At 34.6% G+C, this 22,245-nt stretch overlaps 1 protein-coding gene and 1 long non-coding RNA gene across 4 annotated transcripts in view; both read right to left on the bottom strand.

Annotated features, from left to right (window-relative positions):
• LOC149084803 (uncharacterized) overlaps positions 1-8,380 on the bottom strand; it is a 29,132-nt gene extending 20,752 nt beyond the window's left edge. Inside the window, exon 1 of the long non-coding RNA XR_016192876.1 lies at positions 8,243-8,380. This is a non-coding gene — a long non-coding RNA (uncharacterized LOC149084803). The remainder of the gene's footprint in view (positions 1-8,242) is intronic.
• A 10,233-nt stretch (positions 8,381-18,613) lies between these two features.
• LOC149084801 (la-related protein 1-like) overlaps positions 18,614-22,245 on the bottom strand; it is a 232,126-nt gene continuing 228,494 nt past the window's right edge. For all 3 annotated transcript variants that reach the window (XM_089232541.1, XM_089232542.1, XM_089232543.1), the window contains one exon: positions 18,614-18,753. The gene's annotated coding sequence lies outside the window, so the exon portion shown is untranslated. The remainder of the gene's footprint in view (positions 18,754-22,245) is intronic.

The raw sequence follows: 22,245 nt of genomic DNA, 5'->3' as shown, positions 1-22,245 counted from the left end.
TGATTGTACAGTTGAAGACCTTCATCCCACGTAATGCACGTATGCAGAAAACTAATAATATTGCAAAACAGAGATCACGTTAATGCTGAGTTTTTGGAATGAGATTTCGAGCAATTTCCATAAAGTAAGCTAGGGATTTCTTAACAGCATCATAGGATTCTTGGGCAAACTGATTTTTCTGAGGCCTCCCTACCTAGCTAAAAATACCTGCCTACCAGTGGCGTCGGAGCTGGGGGTGCTGTGGGTGCTCGAGCACCCACGGAAGTTTGCAGAACGGGTTCGAGCACCCACAGAATTGATTCAAAAATCGAAATTTCAAAAGACGGGCACCCACAGGTTCGAAACACTTCCGACGCCCCTGCTGCCTACCAATTTGCATGCTAACTCTCGCAAATTGTAAACAGATCTAATTGTCAAGAAGTTCTCGGGCTATATCCGGATGACACCAAAGCCTCCTTGATGCTCCTAGATGCAGTATGTAGGAGGCTTTGGTGACACCCACTCATCAAAAGTAAGCCAAGTTCTACAGAAAAATAACGTGAGTTAATAATGTACAAATCTTTTTAAGTCATTAGCGGATCAACTGCATGGTTTCAGAGAAATGCAATGGGGCGCATTAGTGTGACGTCACGACCGACAGCGCTGATTCCAAACAAGCATGAGTTGGGTGAAATTATAAAGGAAAAACCATAGGTGAGTCTCTGTTTAAATTATTTTTCTAAAAAAATGTGATCAAATAAGACTTGTGAGCTCTTGAAATGGAAACTTCAAACTCTTGTGAACATGCAATGTTAAAAATATATGAATAATTTTTCTCTAATTAGCTATAAAAGCTTTTTATTTCTCGCATGCTATGTTTAGTCGTATTTATCCTAGTGATTAAATCCACGAATCACTTAAATCCACCTTCAATCATTGAATCGAACAAATTGTTTTCGGGTCATTTTTTTCCCTCTATGAAAAATGGTGATGTGTTTTGTGCCATTGTAAACACTTTCAAAATGCCCGAGATATTTCCATCATCTCTATCATGGCGAATGGATCTGACATGATCGGAAAACAACTGCATTTTCACCTCTTTCTATCAATTTAGGTTCTTTGATGGAATCGAGTATATATAAATTATGAAACTTTATCACATTTTTCCGAGCCATATTTGACAAAAAAAAAATATAATATAGTTGAATCCCGTTATAACGAACTCCAAGAGACCGGAGAAATCACTTCGCTATAACGAAATTTCGTTATAAAGGAATTCCAGGTTTATACATTGTTCCTGTTAACTTATCTGGGGGATTAGAAAAGTATTCGTTAAAACGAGATTTTTTTGCTATAACGGTATTCGTTACAAATACAAATACAAATACAACGCCACAACAGGCAAATTGCCCAACGAGGTGGCTGAGTTAAGAACATCATGGATCCCCGAGCCCCTACCTACTACTGCTACCCACACATGCACCCCCCCCCCCCGCGGAACCCCCCAACGAATCGGTACATGCGGGAATGTGCGTGTACGTGTAGTGCTACCTGACGTAAAGTGTGTTTCTGTGTAATGCTTGTTATGTGTAGTGCTGTCATCTGCCACAAGTTTTACAAACTATGAGTGAAGTGTTATGGTTGAATGATTTACCGTTGTAGGACTGTTGCTCTCTGTGGCGAGACTTTTTAACGGGGAGATCGGCTCGCATTTGCGCCTTGAAGTTGGGAACCACAGAAAACCAACTTCAGCCGACCACCACTGTGGGGTTCGAACCCGGATCCTCGCATCACGAGTCCGGCACTGTAACCACTCGACCACCACAGCGGCTAAAATGGGATTCGACTGTAGATACTAATCGCAACTTCACTTAGGCCAGGGCCCCCGGTCACACTTTTTACGGGCCCTTCTATGGTTAATTTATAGCGTGAAAAACCAAAAAATGATGAGAAATATCCCGGGCCCTGTCAACCCGTGGCCTTCTGAGCTTTTTGCAGAGGCCCGCCGACCATTTTTAGAAATTAGCTACCTTACATAGAAAAAAGATTAAATTCCAAAAACAAGAAAAATAGTTTAAAAAAGCTCCGACTGCTGAAATCTGTACTGCTGTATTTAGTTAGAACTGTGAAATGCTTTCCAGAATCAATATCAATGCATTTGAAACACTAAAGGGGGCCGTTGGGGGACCCTATGGTTTTATATAGGCTACGTATTTCGAGAGGCAAACTCTGCATCTAAAAGGTATACATAATTACAGAATATATAAAAAACACCTTAATGAAATAAATCCTTTTTAGAACTATTGAAAAAAATAATTTTAGTATTAATGAAAAAATAGTCATAGAATTACTGAAAGCAATAATTGCAAAACTACTGATAGAAATCAGAATTATTGAGAATAATTTTGGAATTGTCAAGAGTAATTTCAGAACTGTTAAAAGTAATAAATTATGAAAAAATTAAGAGTTTTTGAAAGAAATAAGTTCATAATCGATGAAAATTTAAAGTAAATTGAAAAATTAATTTCAGAATTATCGGGACAAATTTCAGATTTAATAAAAGAAATAATCGGTCAAAAAGAGTTAATTAATGAAAGGAAGTTATTTAAAAATAAATAAAAATTCAAATTTAATCAAATAAATATATTCAGAGCAATTAGGCCAAATGTACGTGAATGCATAGCATGCGAGAAATAAAAAGCTTTCATAGCAAGTTAGAGACGAACTATCATTATATTTTTAACACTTCATGTTCACAAGAGTTTGAAGTTTCCATTTCAAGAGCTCACAAGTCTTATTTGATCATATTTTTTTTAGAAAAATAATTTAAGCAGAGACTCACCTACGTCCTATGGAGTTTTTGCTGCCATCTATATTAACGAAATAGATCACAGCACCCCTCCCTTCTTAGTTGGGAAAGTCGTCGATTCCCAGACGTTTTGGGCGAATGATTGTTCGTTTCGGTTTCGGAGTCTTTGTTGCCATAGTTCCGTTATCGTTTGGTATCTGCTCGTTTGCAATCGTTGAACTTGAAGATTCTGCACTAGTCTCTGTTGACACATCTGCAGGAATTGGACTCGATCCGGAAATCTCTGAACTTGTAGGGTCTGTAGGATAACGGTTCATCATTTGGTCAGCGTGACGTTGGACATCTCCTTTTTCGGTAATGGCTTTGTATGACACTGGTCCGGTTGGTTTCACAACAGTAGCCGGAATCCAGGATGCACCTTGGCTATAATTTCTGATGTAGACAGCATCTTTGGCATCGAATCGTCTCACTTTTCGTTGTTTTTGCTCTGTAGCTGCATCTTGCTCCTGTTTCCACCTTCTATCAGCCACCAAGTCTGGATGAAGACGGTCTAAAACGGTAGTTAGCCTCTTTCCCATCAGCAGCTCAGCTAGACTGACACCTGTTACTGAAGATGGCGTGATGTGTTGATGAAGTAGGAAATTGGAAAGACGCTTTCTCCAGGAACCTGAAACGATGTGTTTTAGAGAGTCCTTCACCGACTAGACGGTTCTCTCTGCTTGACCATTTGCACATGGTCTGTAAGGAGCAATCAGTGCTTGACGAATACCATTACTTTCTAGGAAACAGCGAAAATCGTTAGATGTGAACTGAGGTCCATTATCGGAAACTACAACATCCGGCAAACCATGAGTAGCGAAAATCTCGCGCAGCACATCGATGGTTTCAGTGGCAGTAGTTGATGTCATTCGCCGTACTTCAGTCCACTTGGAGTAAAAGTCAATCAGAATCAGGAAGTTTTTTGCCCTTGAAATGGTCCAGCGAAATCTATGTGAACTCGGAACCAAGGCTTGGTTGTTATTTCCCACGGATGGATTGGAACTCTGGGAGGTGTATGCCTTGTCCGTTGATGGTTCGTACATCTTCTTACGTAGTTCTCAATATCAACATCCATGCCTGGCCACCATACGAACGATCTTGCAAGAACTTTCATGCGTTCAACGCCTGGATGCGCGACATGCAATTCACTTAAAACTCGAGATCGACCTAGCACTGGAATAATTACTCTAATTTCCCCATAATAAACAATTCTTATGCACTGATAGTTCATTCCTTTTTATGAAAAAAGTTCGGAACTGCGAATTTTTCATCTCAACAGGCCAACCTTTTAGTACCCAATTCAACACATTCAACACTCCAGAAAGTATTGGATCTCTAATAGTCATTTTTGAGATATCCACAACATGAAGTGGTGGATTTTCTAATTCTTCTATGAATAGCACTTCTAATGGAGAAGTGACCATGGATTCGGAAGTTTTTGCATTCGGTAATCTGCTTAGGGCATCCGCATTACCAATTTTCTTTCCCGGCTTATGAATTAACGAAAAATCATATGCATTTAGAAGCAAACTCCACCTTAACATTCGCGGAGATAAAATCTGTTTTGTGGGCTTATTTTTATTGAAAATTCCCAAGAGAGGTTGGTGGTCAGTAACTATAGTGAATGAGTGACCATAGAGAAAATGATGAAACTTTTTTACTCCAAATACTATACCCAAAGCTTCCTTGTCGATTTGAGCATAGTTCCGTTCTGTAGTAGTTAGAGTTCTCGAGGCATAAGCTATTGGTGCTTCTGAACCATCAGGAAGTACGTGACTCAAAACCGCACCAACTCCAAAAGGTGAAGCATCGCATGCCAACACAATGGGAATCTTTTCATCGAATGGTACTAACACACAATCTGAACTTAACAATTCCTTCAGGGAATTGAAGGTATCCTCATGGATCTTTGACCATTTGAATGGTGCATTTTGATCCAGTAATCCATGCAACACTTCCGCAACTGTAGCTTTATCCTTAAGAAAACTGTTATAGAAATTTATCAGTCCTAAAAATGCTTGCAATGGTAGTTTATTTTTTGGAATGGGAGTCGAACGTATTGCTTCAATTTTCGAATTGGAAGGGTGAATACCCGCAGCATCGATACGGTACCCTAAATATTCAACCTCAGTGACTCCAAAAAGACATTTTCCTCTTTTAGCACGTAATCCAACATTTTTAAGTTTGTCTATCACGCATTCTAATCTTGATGCTAATTGCACTAGAGAATTAGCCCTTATCAAAACATCATCAAAATATGGAACTACTCCTTCCAAATTTGAAAACAAATTTTCGATCATATTTTGGAAAATTCCAGGAGCAACATTAACACCATATTGCAATCTGTTAACCTTGAAAGTACCCTTGTGAGTTACAATTGTCTGGGCCTCAGCTGATGTTCGTCTATACGAAGCTGTAAGTAAGTCTGAGCTAAATCTATTTTGGCGTAATATCCTCCACCCTTCAGGTATGACAGTAACTGATTAGCAGCTGGAATTGGATAGGGGTGAGTGTGCATTTGGCCTTATTCAAAGTTACCTTATACAGGCCTAGAAGTGAAAATTTGAAAAAAAAAAAGTAGGAAAAATAGGAACACCACCGACAAAAAGTAGGAAGGAAAAAATGGAATTCCCAAATTATCGTGGCATTTAAAAATGTTGTGTCATTGAGATTCACACCTTATATATTTTAATTATAGTATTATCTATTGATATTTCAAGAAACTCAATCACACACACTCTCTCTCCCCCTAACAAATTTAAACATCTTTAATTTCCACAGAATGCGGGATCAAAAACAATGCAAACGGCAGAACTAAAAAGAAATTAATCAAATTTCTACTGTTACTTGAAAAGTCCACATAATGATCTTTTGATCCATTCCCCCCCCCCTGCTTTTCGAAGAAAGAAAATCTGTCTAGGTGCCATAGAAATGTAGAGCATGCATGCATGCTTAACCCATTGCCCACTGGCCGAATGTGGCCCTAGAGTCATCTGTTGTGGCCCACATTTTCAAACATAATTTTGTAAAAATGAACTAAGCAATACACTTCCACATCGTTCAACCCTGCGGCAGTTTCAGGTCATTCAAGTGGCTCATTCCTTCATGGGCTGCGGCACATTCCTAGATCACTTGAGTGACCTGCGACACTGTTCACCAACACTTAAGTGACTCCCGGCAGAGTTCCAGACCACTCCAAGTGACCGGAGGTACATTTACATATCATTCAAGTGACCCCACGGGACATTTCCTGATCATTAAATATTTTGCAGCATATTTAGAGATCACCGTGGCACAGTTCCGGAACACTCAATCGACCCATGAAACTTTTAAAGATCACTCAATAACCTGCGCCACAGTTCCATATTCTTTCAGTGTGCTGCGGCACATTCCCAGATCATTTAGGTGACCCGCGGAAAATTTACTGATCACCGCGGCACAGTTCCAGAGTACTCAATTGACCCAGACATATTTACAAGTCAGCTTAAGTGACCCGCGACACATTTCAAAATCAATGAAATGGCCCACACTCTACTGAATGTTGAACACCCTTGATGTAACAACTCCTGGAGTTACATTACATCCGAAGGATACAATGATTAGAATGGTCCGCATATGTAATGAACATATCGTCAATAGCATACGCACGAACCTAGTATGCCTTAAAACAAACATGCTAACCCATGCCCCTCGGAGTCATCTCACGTGGCCCTGGACGAATAACAAAACCACACAAGTGGCCCACCAACGATCATCAAATCATTTAAGTGGGACACATTTCCAGATTACTTCGGTGGCTTGCGGCACATTTGCAGATCATTCAAGCTGCCAACAGCATATATCCAGATCAGCTAAGTCACCCCAAGCATATTTCCGAATCACTTGAGCGGCCTGCAGCAACCCCCCAGTTCACTGAAGTGGCATGTAGTTCAGTTGCAGATTATACTGTAAGTGACTGGAGGCACATTTGGCACATGAGTGGCTCACAGCACACAGATCACCTAATGCTCTGCGATACATTAACACTAAGTGGTTCAATGCATTTCTTATAGATTATTTTAGTGGCGCTCTTCACACTTTTCCAGGCCACTCAAGTGGCCCGCTGCGCACTTTCAGATCATCCAAGTGACTTGCGGCACATTTCCAGATGAGTCAAACGGCTCGCGGCACACTTTCAGACCACCTGAATGACTCGCGGTACATTTCAACTTAACTCAACGTTTTGAAGTGTGCGGGGCTACTTCATTAATTTGAAAACATGTCGCGGGCCACTTAATTAAATGATCTAGAACAGCGCCACAGGTTATACTGCAAATGTGCCGCGGGTCACTCAAATAATCTGGGAATGCACCATTTTTAATGCATGGTTGTTCAATAAAACGTAGATACCTTGTTTGAAACCAGAAAAGTTAACTACAGAATTCGAATATTCATTTTTGGTTTTAATTTCATATGTATTATACATATATACATATATATTATGTATATATATATATATATATATATATATATATATATATATATATATATATATATATGTGTGTGTGTGTGTGTGTACGCTTAATTTTTCTGAATACCCGTGGCTCGGCATATAGTTTGTATACGCCCTTTCTGGCCACAGTGCCCGCAAGTCGCTGATTTGAAACGGCAATTAGAACGGTCATGTCGTCCACCACAACCAAAACATACGTAACTGTTCTTAGAAAAGTCATCCTTTGAAACATTTGTTTGAATTAAATTTCTTTTTACTCTTCACTTGATCAACGAAATCAGAAGTTCCTGAATTAGAAACTTGAGAATTTTGAGAATGAATTTGTTGATTGTGAAATTTTTCAGCTGCAAGGCACTTGGCAACAGCATCGTCAAAATTCAATTTTGGCTCTGCCAGTAACTTCCGTTGAGTTCCTTCATCTCGCAATCCACATACCAACTGATCGCGCAATCGTTCAGCAAGAGTAGCACCAAAATTACAATTTTCAGCCAATTTTCTTATATAATTCGGTAGCGTACGAATTTACTGACTCATTGTTTAACTGTACTCTCTTTGAAATCTGCAATAAATTTTAGAGGGTTTTGGGCAGAAATGATTCTTCAGTAGTTCGAGTATATTATCAAAACTCACATCAGAAATCTGCTGAGGCGACACAAGGGAACGCAAAATCCCTAGCGTTTTTATTCCGCCCACAGCCAAAAGAACAGCCCTTTTCCTTTCAGAAAGCGTTATCGCATTTGCTTCGAAGAAAAAAGTCAGCTGTTGTATATATAAATCCCAGGACCCCCGAATTTGAGGTATCGAACTCAGGAATAGACCCACTTGTTGCCACGTTAGAATTTTATAAACATCAATATATAAATAGATACCAGTGCCACGAAACTCGAGCGTGATAAAGGAAAGCAATGTCGAAAAAAACATACCAGCTCTCATCAGGCAGTTTCATGTTTCATACTCGCTGAAACATTCGTCCGAGTGGAAGAGGAAGTGAACTCTTTCAATTATTACATTTAATACACATACACACATGATAAAGGAAGAAGCACGAAAGAAATAGATGTTAACACGTTGGCTACATGATAGCGAATGCTCGAGAGAGCGAGACACAGAAGCAGAACAGACAGCAATCTTAAATCACTTGAACATTTTCGTTAATATAGATGGCAGCAGTTTTCCTTTATAATCTCGCCCAGCTCATGTTTGTTTGAAATCAGCGCTGCCGGTCGTGACGTCACCACTAATGCGCCCTATATATATATATTTATCTTTTCTTCTTTACAATTTTAAATTTTCAGCAAATGATGACAGGTCACCTTTTCCACTTTTATACTCTCTGAATGCCCTTTTTCAAGATATGGATTACGTACATTATCCATGAAGAGGGGTGGTACAGACAAATGAGCTTTTTACTAACAAAGGGAATGACGTCATTAAAACATCGGATAAGGTTTGTCCTAAATTCTCCATTGTCTTTGAAAATTACCATCAACCTTTCCTTGAAAGTTCAAAGTTGGTTCTTCGAAAACAGTGAACTATATATTTTTTTTGTTAATAAGTTCACCCTAGAAGAAACTACAAAGCTAAAAACCCAATGGTCCCCAGAGGAAAAGTTGTCACCAACAAGAACATGTTCAATACCTCGGAATTAGTAAGAATCAAATACAAAATAAAAGTACTCCTATATATATATAAGTAGCTTCCGATACAAAAAATAATATAGTCGAGCACCAATTAAACGAAATCTCTCTCATGTTGATTTCTAAGATGATAGGTTCACCCAATTGAAATACAGATAATTGAAATACCCTATTAACTACTGTCTTATGCTCACACATTTGTAAGTTTAATGATGAAATTTCATAGATGTAGTTTAGATCTATATGGTGAGTATAGCAAACTCTTACAATAAATGCATGCCGCCTTTTGTTTTCGAGCTCCAACCCATGCTCCTCAAAAGTTGAGCAACAAACTTTTTCATTGTAAAAGAAAAGTCGAATAGCCAAATTTTAAAAGACGAATACATCATTGATAATTTTTGTCGCACCACGGTCATTTTCTGTGTTTGCACACGAGGGCTAATTTTATATATAGACCACAGGACCTACAATTTATTGCCGATTCCGAACGGCAGGCTTGTTTTTTTATACTCATTGACAGGTTGGTGCGCTAACCCCTTGATGGGGACTCCCTGTGGTAAAAATTTTTTCTGCGGTCATGTCACCGTTTTTGTTGTACCCGTGTCAGGAAAACAAATACATGATATAATTTGTGTTGATATGCGATGGGCAGCAATAAGATGTCTCGGAGCGAGCACAAACAGTCTGAGGTAGTGAGAGCCCAGGTTTCACATGCTACATCATTAGGCATTACAGTGAATCATTATCATAATGAAAGGACAGTATCCTGAAGATTCGTGAGAGAACATCCAAGAGTCACTTGCAATTTGCCATGGTAATTATTTGTATTCTCAAGCCCAAAGTCGCAGATCACACAGATTGCCAACTCGGTTTGGGACTTGCACTATCGCACTAAATAGTTTGCCATGTAAAAGTCACCCGGGGTAAGCAGGCATTTTGGCACCCCTTCTGGTCCAGCACCCAGGGCACCAGACCCGCCTGCTTCCCACTAGTTGCGGCCTTGGTCACCTGTATTGATCCTAGAGGCGTACTTCTAATTAGAAAAATTAGCCAAATAACGGGTAGTACTTAGATATGTCATTTATGTTGCAAAGGGTTGTGTATAGATATTAAAATTATAAAACTAACTTTCATACAATCTGTGTGCTCAAAAAACCCAATTATAGTTGCACTGTCTCTGCTGGTGTCAATGAAAAATACTGTTTTTTAAGTGCAATATTCAGAGATATTCGAAAAACGGATGAAAGTTGGGGAAAAACAGCGTTAAAAATCCAGGGTGAAAAAAGCAATTTTCTCACATTAAATCCCTTTTTTCCCCCAACTTTCCTCACTTTTTCGAATTCAAATATCTCGATTAAAAACGTAATTATAAAAACATGGGTTTTTTTCTGTTGATATTGAGAGAGGGCAGCAACTTCTAAGGTATCCGACTACATTTCTTGTCACTTTTCTTTAAAATGGTTCTGGAGTGAACTTTAAATACATTTTTTGATATAAAGTGTCTCGAAATGGTGAAAACAGTGACAAATTTTGGTATATTATATTTTCTATGAAAAAGTCATTTTTATGTCAAATTTTAGGCAAAATTCATGTGATATTCAAAACACGATTGCAAAAAATTTTATTAATGAAATGTTTTGTGATTTTCACAGTGCATTTAGCTAGTAATGTTGCAGGTTATGAACCAAAATTTAAAGGATTGCATGATATGTTCATAAGTTACACCAAAATATGTTTAAGTACGTGTGAATTTTTTGAAATTTCATCCTACATTTTGTCCATAAAACACTAATTCAAAAAATATATGTGATAGACCTTAGATTTTGGTTCCTAACCTCGACAATATATAGCAAAATATCACATTAAAATTTCGTAAGGATGCAATGCATCATCAATTTTCACAAATTGTGTCACAAAGTCAAGTAAAATGTCAAAAATAACATTCTTCGTAAAACACCTTTAAAGTCTTTATTCGCGTATTACATGTATGTAAAAACGCAACAATAAAGTGAACGTAACTTTGATTCTAAACATCATATAAACAAAACAAGGCCCGTTTTGGAATCCCAACAAATAGGGCTTTTATAAAAAAATGAAAATCCATATTTTCTTCCAAAATGACATTTTCAACGTAATCGGATACCTTAGAGTTTTTGAGCATACGGGAACTGTATAAAAAGTTAATTCTTTTATTTTAATAACTATACAACCCCTCGAAACATGAATGACATATCTAAGTACTAAGTGTTATTTGGATACTTTTTCTAATTGGAAGTATGCCTCTACGATCAATAGTTTGCCAGTGAAATGCCATATGTATTATTTTGTTACTTGTGCACCCTGTATATTTCACACTATGCAAAACACACCTTCAGTAACGTATGTCTTGTATACTACAATTTTATAAATTCTTTCATTATACCCTTTAAGACAGCCATCACAAGGTTGCAAGAGAAAGTCTGACGAACTCTGGTTCATTTAAATCCATAGAAAGTATTTATGTATATTGTAAGTAAATAAAAAAAAATGTACATCATGTTGATTTTTTGGAAAAAATTTATTTCATCCCAGTGCTGAATACATAGCTTACCCATACAGTATACCATTTCAGATTCATTATAATGGGAAAACAACATGAACACAGTATTTAAAACAAAAAAAAAATTGAACGTTATAACCATATATGTCCAACAAAAAGAAGAAAAACACCAGCACAAGCACTAATTCATTCTTATCCATAAACCAGCCTTTATAAACAGATATGCAACAACCATGCAAGAAAGAATACAAAATATATCAAAATTCGAATACAACTATATTCAAACAATTTCCATACCCACAACAATATTTACAAACGTGTGATGCATGTTAAAGGAAAGTTTCACATTTTAGTGACACATAGCAAAAGATTTTGGCATTGGTGGGGACCAGATTTAGAACACTTCAGTTTCAGAAAACTAGAAGATATCTTGTACAGTTATAAATGTATTGGATTCACACCCCCCCCCCCAAATACTTTAAAATTTGGCATTAAGTTTTATGGAGCAGGACAAATGCTTAAAATTTCAAGCTATAAAATTCAACTTCCCATTAGAAATAAAGATTGAGACTAGGATTTTGTTTTAATAAATGACCACACACAAAACATTTTTATAAAATGACCGACTAGACCATGTATAGATATGTGGCATAACCTTATGCATTGAAAAATAGCTGAAGCATAAACAGGCCACTGGATAAAGCTATTATTTAAAGCTTACAGATTTGATTTTAGATATAAAACCACAAAAACATTTAGATCAAAACCCTTATATCATTCTTTAGAAACTACAGATAGCTGGTATAACCCCCCACACATTTAAGGGACTGTATTGAAACCCACCAGAAAATGCATTCAATTTGCCAACAAAATTTCAGTAAGACAACTGTGTAACTGCATTGACTAGCACCTTAAAAGCAAACATATGGCAACCACAGAAATCTAATTCAATGTTTAATGTTATTTGCTAAGCATAATTTGGCAATATTGTAGCTTGCATTATTTGCTATGAAGTATTTAATGATTTTACATCAAAGAAAAATTAACCTTTATAAAATGTCTGTCACAAAACATGTTTTGCATAGATATACACAAGAAATACATACATATAAGAAAGTTTGTATTATTAGCAACGAGGGATTATCTGGGTTGAGCATAAAACCTGACTGTAAATAAAGTTTTATTTATATGTATTTCAATTCATACACATAAACACATCGCCCCTTCCAATCAAGAATTCACCTAGCTAGTAAGATTCTGTGTAATGTATGAAAGTGATTTTTGGTGATTTATAGATAAAGCATTATAAAATAATTCTTAGAGCTTTAATTTACAAAACTGAATATATACAATAATCATTTATACAAATGTCAACACTATAATGCTTTCTTATAAATATATCTTCCACATTTAACCCTTAACTGGTGATGTTAAATTGATGTTATCAAAGTAATTAACCCTTGCGAAATTTGTGCGACTTATTATATCAAACAATTTTTTACAAAAAAAGCTCAACTAAATTTTTTCACTTATGTAGCTATCATTTTCCTGCTGGCAGCGAATGATTAACAAACTGTTCATTATATACTTCATCTTGGCTATGGAAAATGTACTAGCTTAAATACCTAGATTGTCATAATTATTTTATTCTATGTCTAAATAGCAACTCGGAAACAACTAAGATTGAATAACTTCACTTAATTTTAGCATGAAAATATTCCTATGGTATTTTCCCTTGGTTATATTATGGTTATGAACAGCACTGGAGATAAGCTGTTTATCATAAACACAATATGCATAGTGGTCAGTGATTTAATTTTTAGGCTATAATTACAAGGTTCGGATCATCTCTAATGATTCTAGCCATCCGAAAAACCATAAGATTCATATTCTTTTACTAAAATCCAATACTAAGGCATTTATAATTATTTATCTTATTGATGTCATGCACAATGGATGTGTTGAAACTGAATATGTTGAACTAGTAGTAAAAATGATAAAAAATTATTTAAAAATAGTTACACATAATAAAGGATCATAAATTTTACAATTTAAAAAACCAACAATAACAAATCAAATTCACTGCTGAAGGGTGTATCTAAACCAAATATCCAGCTGCCAAAAATGGTAAAACAAAGGAACAGCGTTGGTAAAGAAAAATAAACAAGAAACTGAGTCTCAATGATACATAACCAGTCAAGGGTTAATACTTGAAATTGACATGTGAAACTTCAAAGCAAAATATTTATTGATAAAACTGATATGATTATGGAAAAACAAGATTGCTTTTCAAATATAAATTTCTTGCTGAAAAACATCAGAGATACAAATACAGTGTGAAGTTGACTTACATACATAAATGGAGTTCAGAACCTGATATAACAATAAAAAATATATCTACCAAGCCCACTAATGTCATATGCTCCTGCTTGAATTTGATAGAATCAAAGTTCCCCCATTTCGATCAGTACAAGACTTGTGATGTTCACAAGACAACTGTTGATTTTGTAGTGAAATTCATATTTGAGAATCAAATATTTTTTTACAAAAATATCAAAAATTTTAAAAATCACTTTCAAAGAATATTAGCGAATCCGGTAAGAAAAAGGTTATAAGAAGCACAAGAGGCATTATAAACTTTTATCAAAAATAGATACATTGCGATAAACTTTTAAGAAATATACATTCATTGCACAACTATATTTTTAAAAAATGTCTTATACACTTCTCTGAGAACTACCCAAATAATGCACAATTGGTTAAATTTATTCTTTTATTGCTCAACATCACTTTTTTTTAATTGTTTGAAAAGAATAACATGAGCTTTTCAAAGGTAATTAACAATACTAGTTGATCACAAAATTTCAGCCTTTGCTGTAAAAAAAAAATTTATAATAACTACTCCAGCAAAATAAATGATGCTGATATAAATCCTGTTTGATTATAAATTGATACCAGATCATTGTCATCTTTATTCATTACCTGTTTCATATGGTTTTACTCATACTCTTGAACCAATGACAAACATAATGAAGCAACACAAGCATAGCAAATATCTATCAGCATAAACTCAGTGAAATTATAGCAGTGATAGATTAACTTAGAAGGGAAAAGTGTGAAATAAACAAGTTCCATAACAAACTCTTAATTTAATTATGCATTTTAAACTAACAGCTAACGTATGAAATTAAAACTTGGTCGTCTTCACATATCTTCCACACATCAAGTTTTAAGAGAAAAATATCTACGACTTAATGAGACTGACACTTATGTCATATCTTTCAAGTACTTGGGTTCATAAAGTAAGAAATAAATGTTCAGTCTATTTTCGAAAACCAACACTTGGAGGTTATATAAACCTTCATTAGTAAAATGAAGGAACGGGTTCTCAAATACGGCTATATAGTCTGGCACACTCAATTGTAAATAGATGTTTTTACATGGTAAAAAATGGTACAGAAAAATTTACTCACAAGAGAAAAAAAGCTATCCACCATGTAACAGTACCTTTATACTCCCTGGACAGTACACATTCATTTTATGAGCAATACAAGATTGACTAACATGAATAAATTTTACATAACTACTCAATCTACATAATTTGAAATAAATTATGAAAAATGTATATATATGTTAAAGAAAATCCTGAAACTATAACAATTGAAAAGGAATAATACAAGAGCACTCAAACCAAATGTTCATAACATTTATGCAATCATTGAATAAATAGAATACTGGCCAATATATTTTTCATATCTGAAAAACATGTTCAAAAGTTGATTTTTCAACAGGTCTGAGTGTTCCAATTCTTTAATAGGAAATCCAGACTAATTTTAGAAATTGGAAAAAATAAGCACCTTTAAATTTAATGGAAACTTATTAAAAAAAATTTGATAGCAATCAATTAAAAAAATGCTCAGAAGCAATTGCCTTGATTATCTTGGCTAAAATCACCAGTAATATCTCGAGTTTCTATCCTTAGTAGCTTCTCTTCAACTTAATTCAAAATGTAGGCAAAATAAACAATTATAATTTTTCACAATTTTTTTTTTAATTTTAGGAAAAATATTGTTTATACATACACTTCCAAATATATATATATTTACAATATTTTATTTTTTTTACCATATGAATTCTAAAATTTGTCATTTTCACATACAAACTTAAAAAAAAAAAACACTGAATAAAACAAACATCCTACAATCAGAACACCAAAAACTATCAAAAAACCACATTTTAAAAATTGTCTGAAAAATAAACAGGCCAGTATCGATTTCAATACTGCACAAAATATATATTGGGATTGGACATACAAGAAACATTTCATGATGACACCTGAGCAACATTGGGGAAACGTCAAAAGTTCATGTACTTTAAAACTAAAAAATGATAGAGTTTACTATAAAAAAAAAAAGGCCAGAAAAATAGAGAAATCGGCCTTGACATACAACTTAATATCACCACTACAGTTTTCAATTGCCTTTATAATCATTGTATAGTATATTGTGATATATGGTATACCGTTAACTGGGATGACTGCTCAATTTTGGAAAAAATGTTTTTTATAGCATAGCTGATTGTTTGAGGCACTACATTTGTTTTACATGTAAATGAGACTACCTTTGGGGAGGAGTTCTTGGTAATGTTCACCAAAATAACATTGCTGAAGTATTTCTCTAAACGACATTGTGCTAACTACCCTAAAGAAAGGTACAAAGACTTCGCTAGATATTATTGAAACTAATGATTTCCCATTATTTTAGTTTCCTGTTTAATTTATCCAATTTGAATGGTTTAAGAGACTTAAGTTTCTTTTTCAATTATGTTAGAAAATTGTATGTTAATAAAATTTTATTGCTTTGCATTACTTTTGCTGTCATTATGGTTTGCTTAACAGCCATTGCCCTAAATCCAGACACCTTGTTATATATACAAATCAGGTGGTGGGCATTATGGCGGATGACTTTTTTTTTTCATAAAAAAAAAGGAAGGAGTTTTTTTCCTTCATTCTTTATGGTTCATAGATATGATTTATGTAGTTACTTTAATGGATCTATTAAAGTAACTATATAAATCATATCTATGAACCATGAACCAAACAAATATTTTATTTTAGACTTTTAATCAATGGGTAGAGAATGAAAATTTTTAATTTCAATTTTAAAATTTGGCAAAGCCACCCCAGTTGATGGTACCATCAGAAAATATCTGAATATCGAAAATGCATGTAAAGTACAAAAAAACTCCTTCCATGTAAAACTAGCACAGTAGAACCACTCTTATCCAACTTAATTGAAGCCGAAGGTCAGCTAAACAATAGAGGTATTGAAACCAGTGAACTGGTTATGTAAGTAATGTATATTGAATCCATCAAATACTTACACATAGAAATATTATGTGACACAAATATTAGGCAAATACATTATAATTAAGAATACTTTTAGTTATATATTTTTTATGAATTACTGCACGTATATTCTACAGTAACAAAAGTAAGAAACAGGATTTTTTAAGGGCAATTTATAGTAAATTTTGGATTAAAAGGCGTTGGATGTATAAGAGAGGTTTTATTGTATTTAGAAGATGCGATTATACGTAGCCTTGGAGCTCAAAGCATATGAAAATTGAATTTTGGTGTGAAAATACAAAATATAAATTACCACCATTATACTGTATCATTGATGTTTCAAAAATTTTTTATGCCCATGAAGAGATTCAATCATTAAATAAAATTAGAACAAACTTTTCAAGACTTTAACGAAAGCGTCACTTCAACCATAAACATTACTGAGCAAATCTTTGAATTCATGCATGCAACAAATTTTATGTGCTCAAAGTCTGTGTGTAAGGAGATAAATATTTCATTAGTAATTTTTGCAGCTCAACAAAATATATGATTGTTATAAATTTTATAATATTTCAATTAAAATAAATAATTATGAACAAAGAAAAGCCAACGATGCAAGACATTCAAGACTGTTATGACATCTGTCAAACTTGAAAAAAATATTACACACAAAAACGCAATAAATACAAAAGGTTTCTAACATCTAGATTCCTATATTGTCTTTATTATATGAATATTTCAGTCTCAAGTTCCTAATCAAACTTCCAGCTGAAAAATTCCAAATTCATTAATTTTTTACCCATAAGGCTCTTTACTAGTATTGCTTAAGAGAATAAAAATCCTGTTTTATTCAATACAGTAATTTATAATCATCAGTGCAAATTGCAATGAAATAAAAGATATGAAAAAAATGCTAGGTAAACTCGATAAACACAGCCGAACCCTGTTATAGCACCCTGATGTCACTCCCGAAATTTTCAGTGAATAAATCTCCACCTTTTAGGCCTTACACGTGTAAAACTGTGATTAGATATAACACAAAATTCTTTATAGCACTACAATTTTGCAAAATAAATAGTGGCGTTAAATCAGGATTCGACTGTATTCAAATATTTTTTCAACATCATTAACAATGGTTTCCACCAAAAACATAGAAAACACTGTCATTATGTGATGATAGGCACAGGTGAAGTGAATATTAGGCATAAATTAATATACATATGTTGATATAACAAAAAAAAAATTATGTTATCTAACTTATTGTTCCCAGAATTGCAGGAAAGCATGACTAGAGCATTTTAAAACAACTTCAGTTCAAATCGAAAATGATCATATGGAAATAATAACAGGAAAATATAATATAGTTAACCAATTTATACAGAAAGAAGTCACCGGGAAGAACATACATGAAATAATTCTAATTTAGATTTTTCTACATTTTATTAAAAATGGCACATATTGAAACTTATAATGCAATTGAGATAACATTGAGAACTTGATGTAAAAAAAAGAACACCCCCCATAAAATACAATGGAAATATTTCTCAAATACCCCCCTCCCCCCCAAATTAGAACAATACATAACAACCATTTTTTTCTCTGTAACTCACAGGCAATGCAAAGATTTGGAAGCCTATAACATCTTGTATATAGCAAAAAATAATTTGTTTACAATATGATTTGAATTAAACAATGACATGATATACAAATGCCACTGTTTTACCTAAGAAATTTACAACAAAAAAAGTTCAATTTTTCTCAAATAATCAGGCACTAAAAATATCCCTGCTTAGAAAAATGGCACAATCATTATTGAACCATAAGGCACCCTTTCAAAAAATTATCACAATGTTCCCCTCTAAGAATATGGCATGTCCAAATCTTCAATTGTCTTGGTGCTTTAAAGTCATCCTAAAGGAATAAAAATACTTTTAACCAAAATAAACACAGCTTTTTCAAATTACATAAGTGTAATTTTATGGTGAATATATAGAATTTATGGGATGGTTAATGGAATTAAGTTTCAAATAAAAATTACAGAACATTTCAAGTGCTACTAGTTAACCACACTGCACCTCGTAAACATTCTTCTGTGGCAGTGCCGTCTCAACACATGGGCCCACCGGGTACGGCCCGAGGACCTCAAGAGAAAGAGGGGCTTCACAAAAAGATCTATTTGACATTTTCAATAACAAGCATGTAAATTTGCCAAGTAAAGCCTCCGAAAAATCATTTGGCCTAAACGCAAATGATCATCTTAAGACGGCCCAGCTCTGTGGAATTTATAAGGGATTGGTGAAATTTTTTTTTTGAATTTATATGTGTAACCCCTAAATAGGACTGGGATATATTGTAAATTTTACATTGTGATACATCTATTTTACATTACCATATCGATATGATATAATGATGTATCAATATATGCACAGCTCCCACTCAAAAAATTAGAAAAAGTAGGACAAGTGGGAAGGTACCGCCCGCCACAAAGACATAATTATAGCCTTATAGAAAAAAACCTTTTTTTTTAATTTGAAATGTTTTTTATAGTGCTAATTCAGTATCCTATAAGATTGACTCCAGCTAAAGCAAAATGACAGAAATGACTTGGTAACAAAAAAACAGTTTTGGGCCAAAAATACATACAACAGCTGGCCTTAAAAATAATTTTGTGCAGCCTCAGACAAGGTAAAAGTACAGTGTATTAAATTAAATTCATGATCATTATTTGAGCTATCGGTTTCAACAGTGGATTTCCTGATTTAACAAACTGCTTACAAACCAGTTATTTAGAATAATGTGATTTTAATAATTAATTTAAATGATGTGCAGCTTATATGCCAAAGAGGCACCACTGGTGAAGGCCCGTGACGCAGCAGCTGACCATGCTGGCCCACGAACAGAAAGAAGTTGGTCATCCCTGCTCTAGATCATTTGTATTATAACAAAATTACCATTAGTCTTAAGCACATCATGTTCACAGTAAACTTTTATTGACGAGGTCCACGTAAAACACTTAACAAACAATGATAGGAGATCCGCCACCCAAGAGCTGAAACTAAAAGAGTTACCTATGTCTATGACAGACATTACACATCCACACACCTAGAAGTTATTGGAACTATTTGAAGACCATCCAGTGGCCTTAAATTAGCATATTTTGTAGGGCAACAATTACTCATTTCAATATGATCGCAATCAATGCATGGAAAATGAGTTTAGCAGCTCAATCCCTTTACAACCACAGACAAAATATTTCAGCCAAATGCCAGAGGAATAAATTCATTAGTGATTTTTTCCCCCCACACACAATGCACATCTTTCTACTATATACATGTAACAGTGAAAGAGAACACCTAAGGTGAGAGTGAAAGAGAAATCTAATGTATAATCCCTTATCTACTTATCTTGTTTTTACTTTGTATTAATTTATTTTTCCTTTTCTTATATTTTTTCCCCTTACGTTTTTCTAACGCAGTGTCTCCCAAAGTTGGCAATACTGCCCCCTGGTTGGCGATGGAATGTGGTCCAGGGGGCAATAGAACCTACAAATTTAACTTAGGATCCTATGGGTTCACTTGAGTGGGGGGAGCGGTAAGAGAAAAAAAATTAAAAAGAAGGAGGGCGATGGAACAAAAAGTTTGACAAACTATGTTCTAACATGTGGTTAGATTAGAACAATGTTACCAGATTTATCACTGATACATCAAATAGAGATCATCCAAATTTGTTGCCAATAGCCTGGACATGAAGTTAAATTATAGGAGAAATAAAATTCCAAAAAAAGACACGTGGAACACTCCAAGACATGATTACTAGATAGATAGTGCTGAACAAATTAACAGCAGGTCGAGCTCTTATATACAGGACTATTTATACACGCAAAACATGCAGACCCCTGATCGACGTGGACGTTCTATTTCATACAAAAAATATTTAAATATATATTTTTGAAAAAATAGAACCTTTTAGCAAAACTGATTCACATAAGGAATCGGATATTAAACAAAGGTGTGATGGGTTACCTGGCCAGGGTAACACATCACAGTTTCAGGAATATTGTAAAATGAGCAAGATATAAGTATGGATCTTCATGGATGGTGCACTCACCCATGGTAAAAATCAGACTGACTGAATTATTATTAGGGGACTTGACAAGGGATTCTTTAACACGTTGCACTCCATAGCTGTATTTTAAAATCTTGAGTTGATTGTAGCTGATGACCAAAACATCAAACATATCTATATATAATATCTGCCACCAGCTACTTACTTTCCCATATAACGTTCTTCCCTCACCTGTCGTTCTTTCATTTCTTAAGCATTCTCACTGTCATGTGATGAATGCATTTCTGACCCTGCATTACTATACAATTCTGACGTCTTTCAGCCATCTACTTTTCCCAGCAGCTTGTACACATAGTAGTGAATCACTGTGTAGACAAATTGTGAATTTTTCTGTAGATGACCACAAACAAATTGCAAGACAGTATCAATTTTATCATGTATCCATCTCATCTACATTCAGTTTGCAGAATACCATGACCAGTGAGGTTACTGCTCGTGCAGCAATTATTTTAAATTAACACAAAGCTAAATCAAAAATTTTAGTGGAATGCTGTATTAGATAGCCCTAAATTTGGAAGATTTACTTGAAAGATCGAAGCTAGAAAATTGTTCTGGTTTTTGAAATTTCACTTTGCAAAGAAAAATTGCTACAGATGTGTGGTTTGTCACTTTTTATGTATGACTCTTTTAGTCAGCCAGTGCAATATCCCGAAAACAAGATGCATTATGTTATGAAAATCTTCTATTAATATTGAAGTCTTTTCTGTGGATCACATAATTATTTGAAAACGAATATCAAATAATGTAAAAAAAACAAGACGGATGCATACGGGTAGGGGTAATCTGGACAGAGACTATGTCTATGACACTACGAAATGTTAAGTGAACAGTCTAAACATTTCCTATCTGAGATGGGACACCATAGACCACCTCCTCCTAACCAGAACATGGCTTCACCGCTGTGTCTCAACAAAGCATAGCTGCCAACTTTGGAGAATGAGAATTCAGGAGGTTTTTACACAGATCCAAATCTGTACAAAAATAAATGTAAAAGGGATCTTTAAACCATTATACGGATTTTTCATTAGCAAAAAGGAAATTTTAGGGATATTTTCCAGTTGCAAAAACTGACACCATGCAAGCCATCACTAATCATGGCCAACCAGTAAGTTAAATTCCTTGGGTTAAATTACAGCTCAAAAATCAAATCGTGCAAACTAAAAAATATCAGTCGGGCCCGAAACGTGACATACAGATAAAGCAAATACACGTGATCATGCCAATTTTGGATTTCAAATTTACACAATGCTTATGAAACAGCAGCTGTTTTTTTTTTTT

This window comes from Pholcus phalangioides, unplaced genomic scaffold, assembly GCF_987345545.1.
Source record: "Pholcus phalangioides strain wild (caught in Gottingen) unplaced genomic scaffold, Ppha-v1.0 ptg000007l_1, whole genome shotgun sequence".
Taxonomy (NCBI): Eukaryota; Metazoa; Arthropoda; class Arachnida; order Araneae; family Pholcidae; genus Pholcus; species Pholcus phalangioides.
Note: the sequence above shows the minus strand (reverse complement) of the source record. Positions and strands in the feature narration are given on the sequence as shown.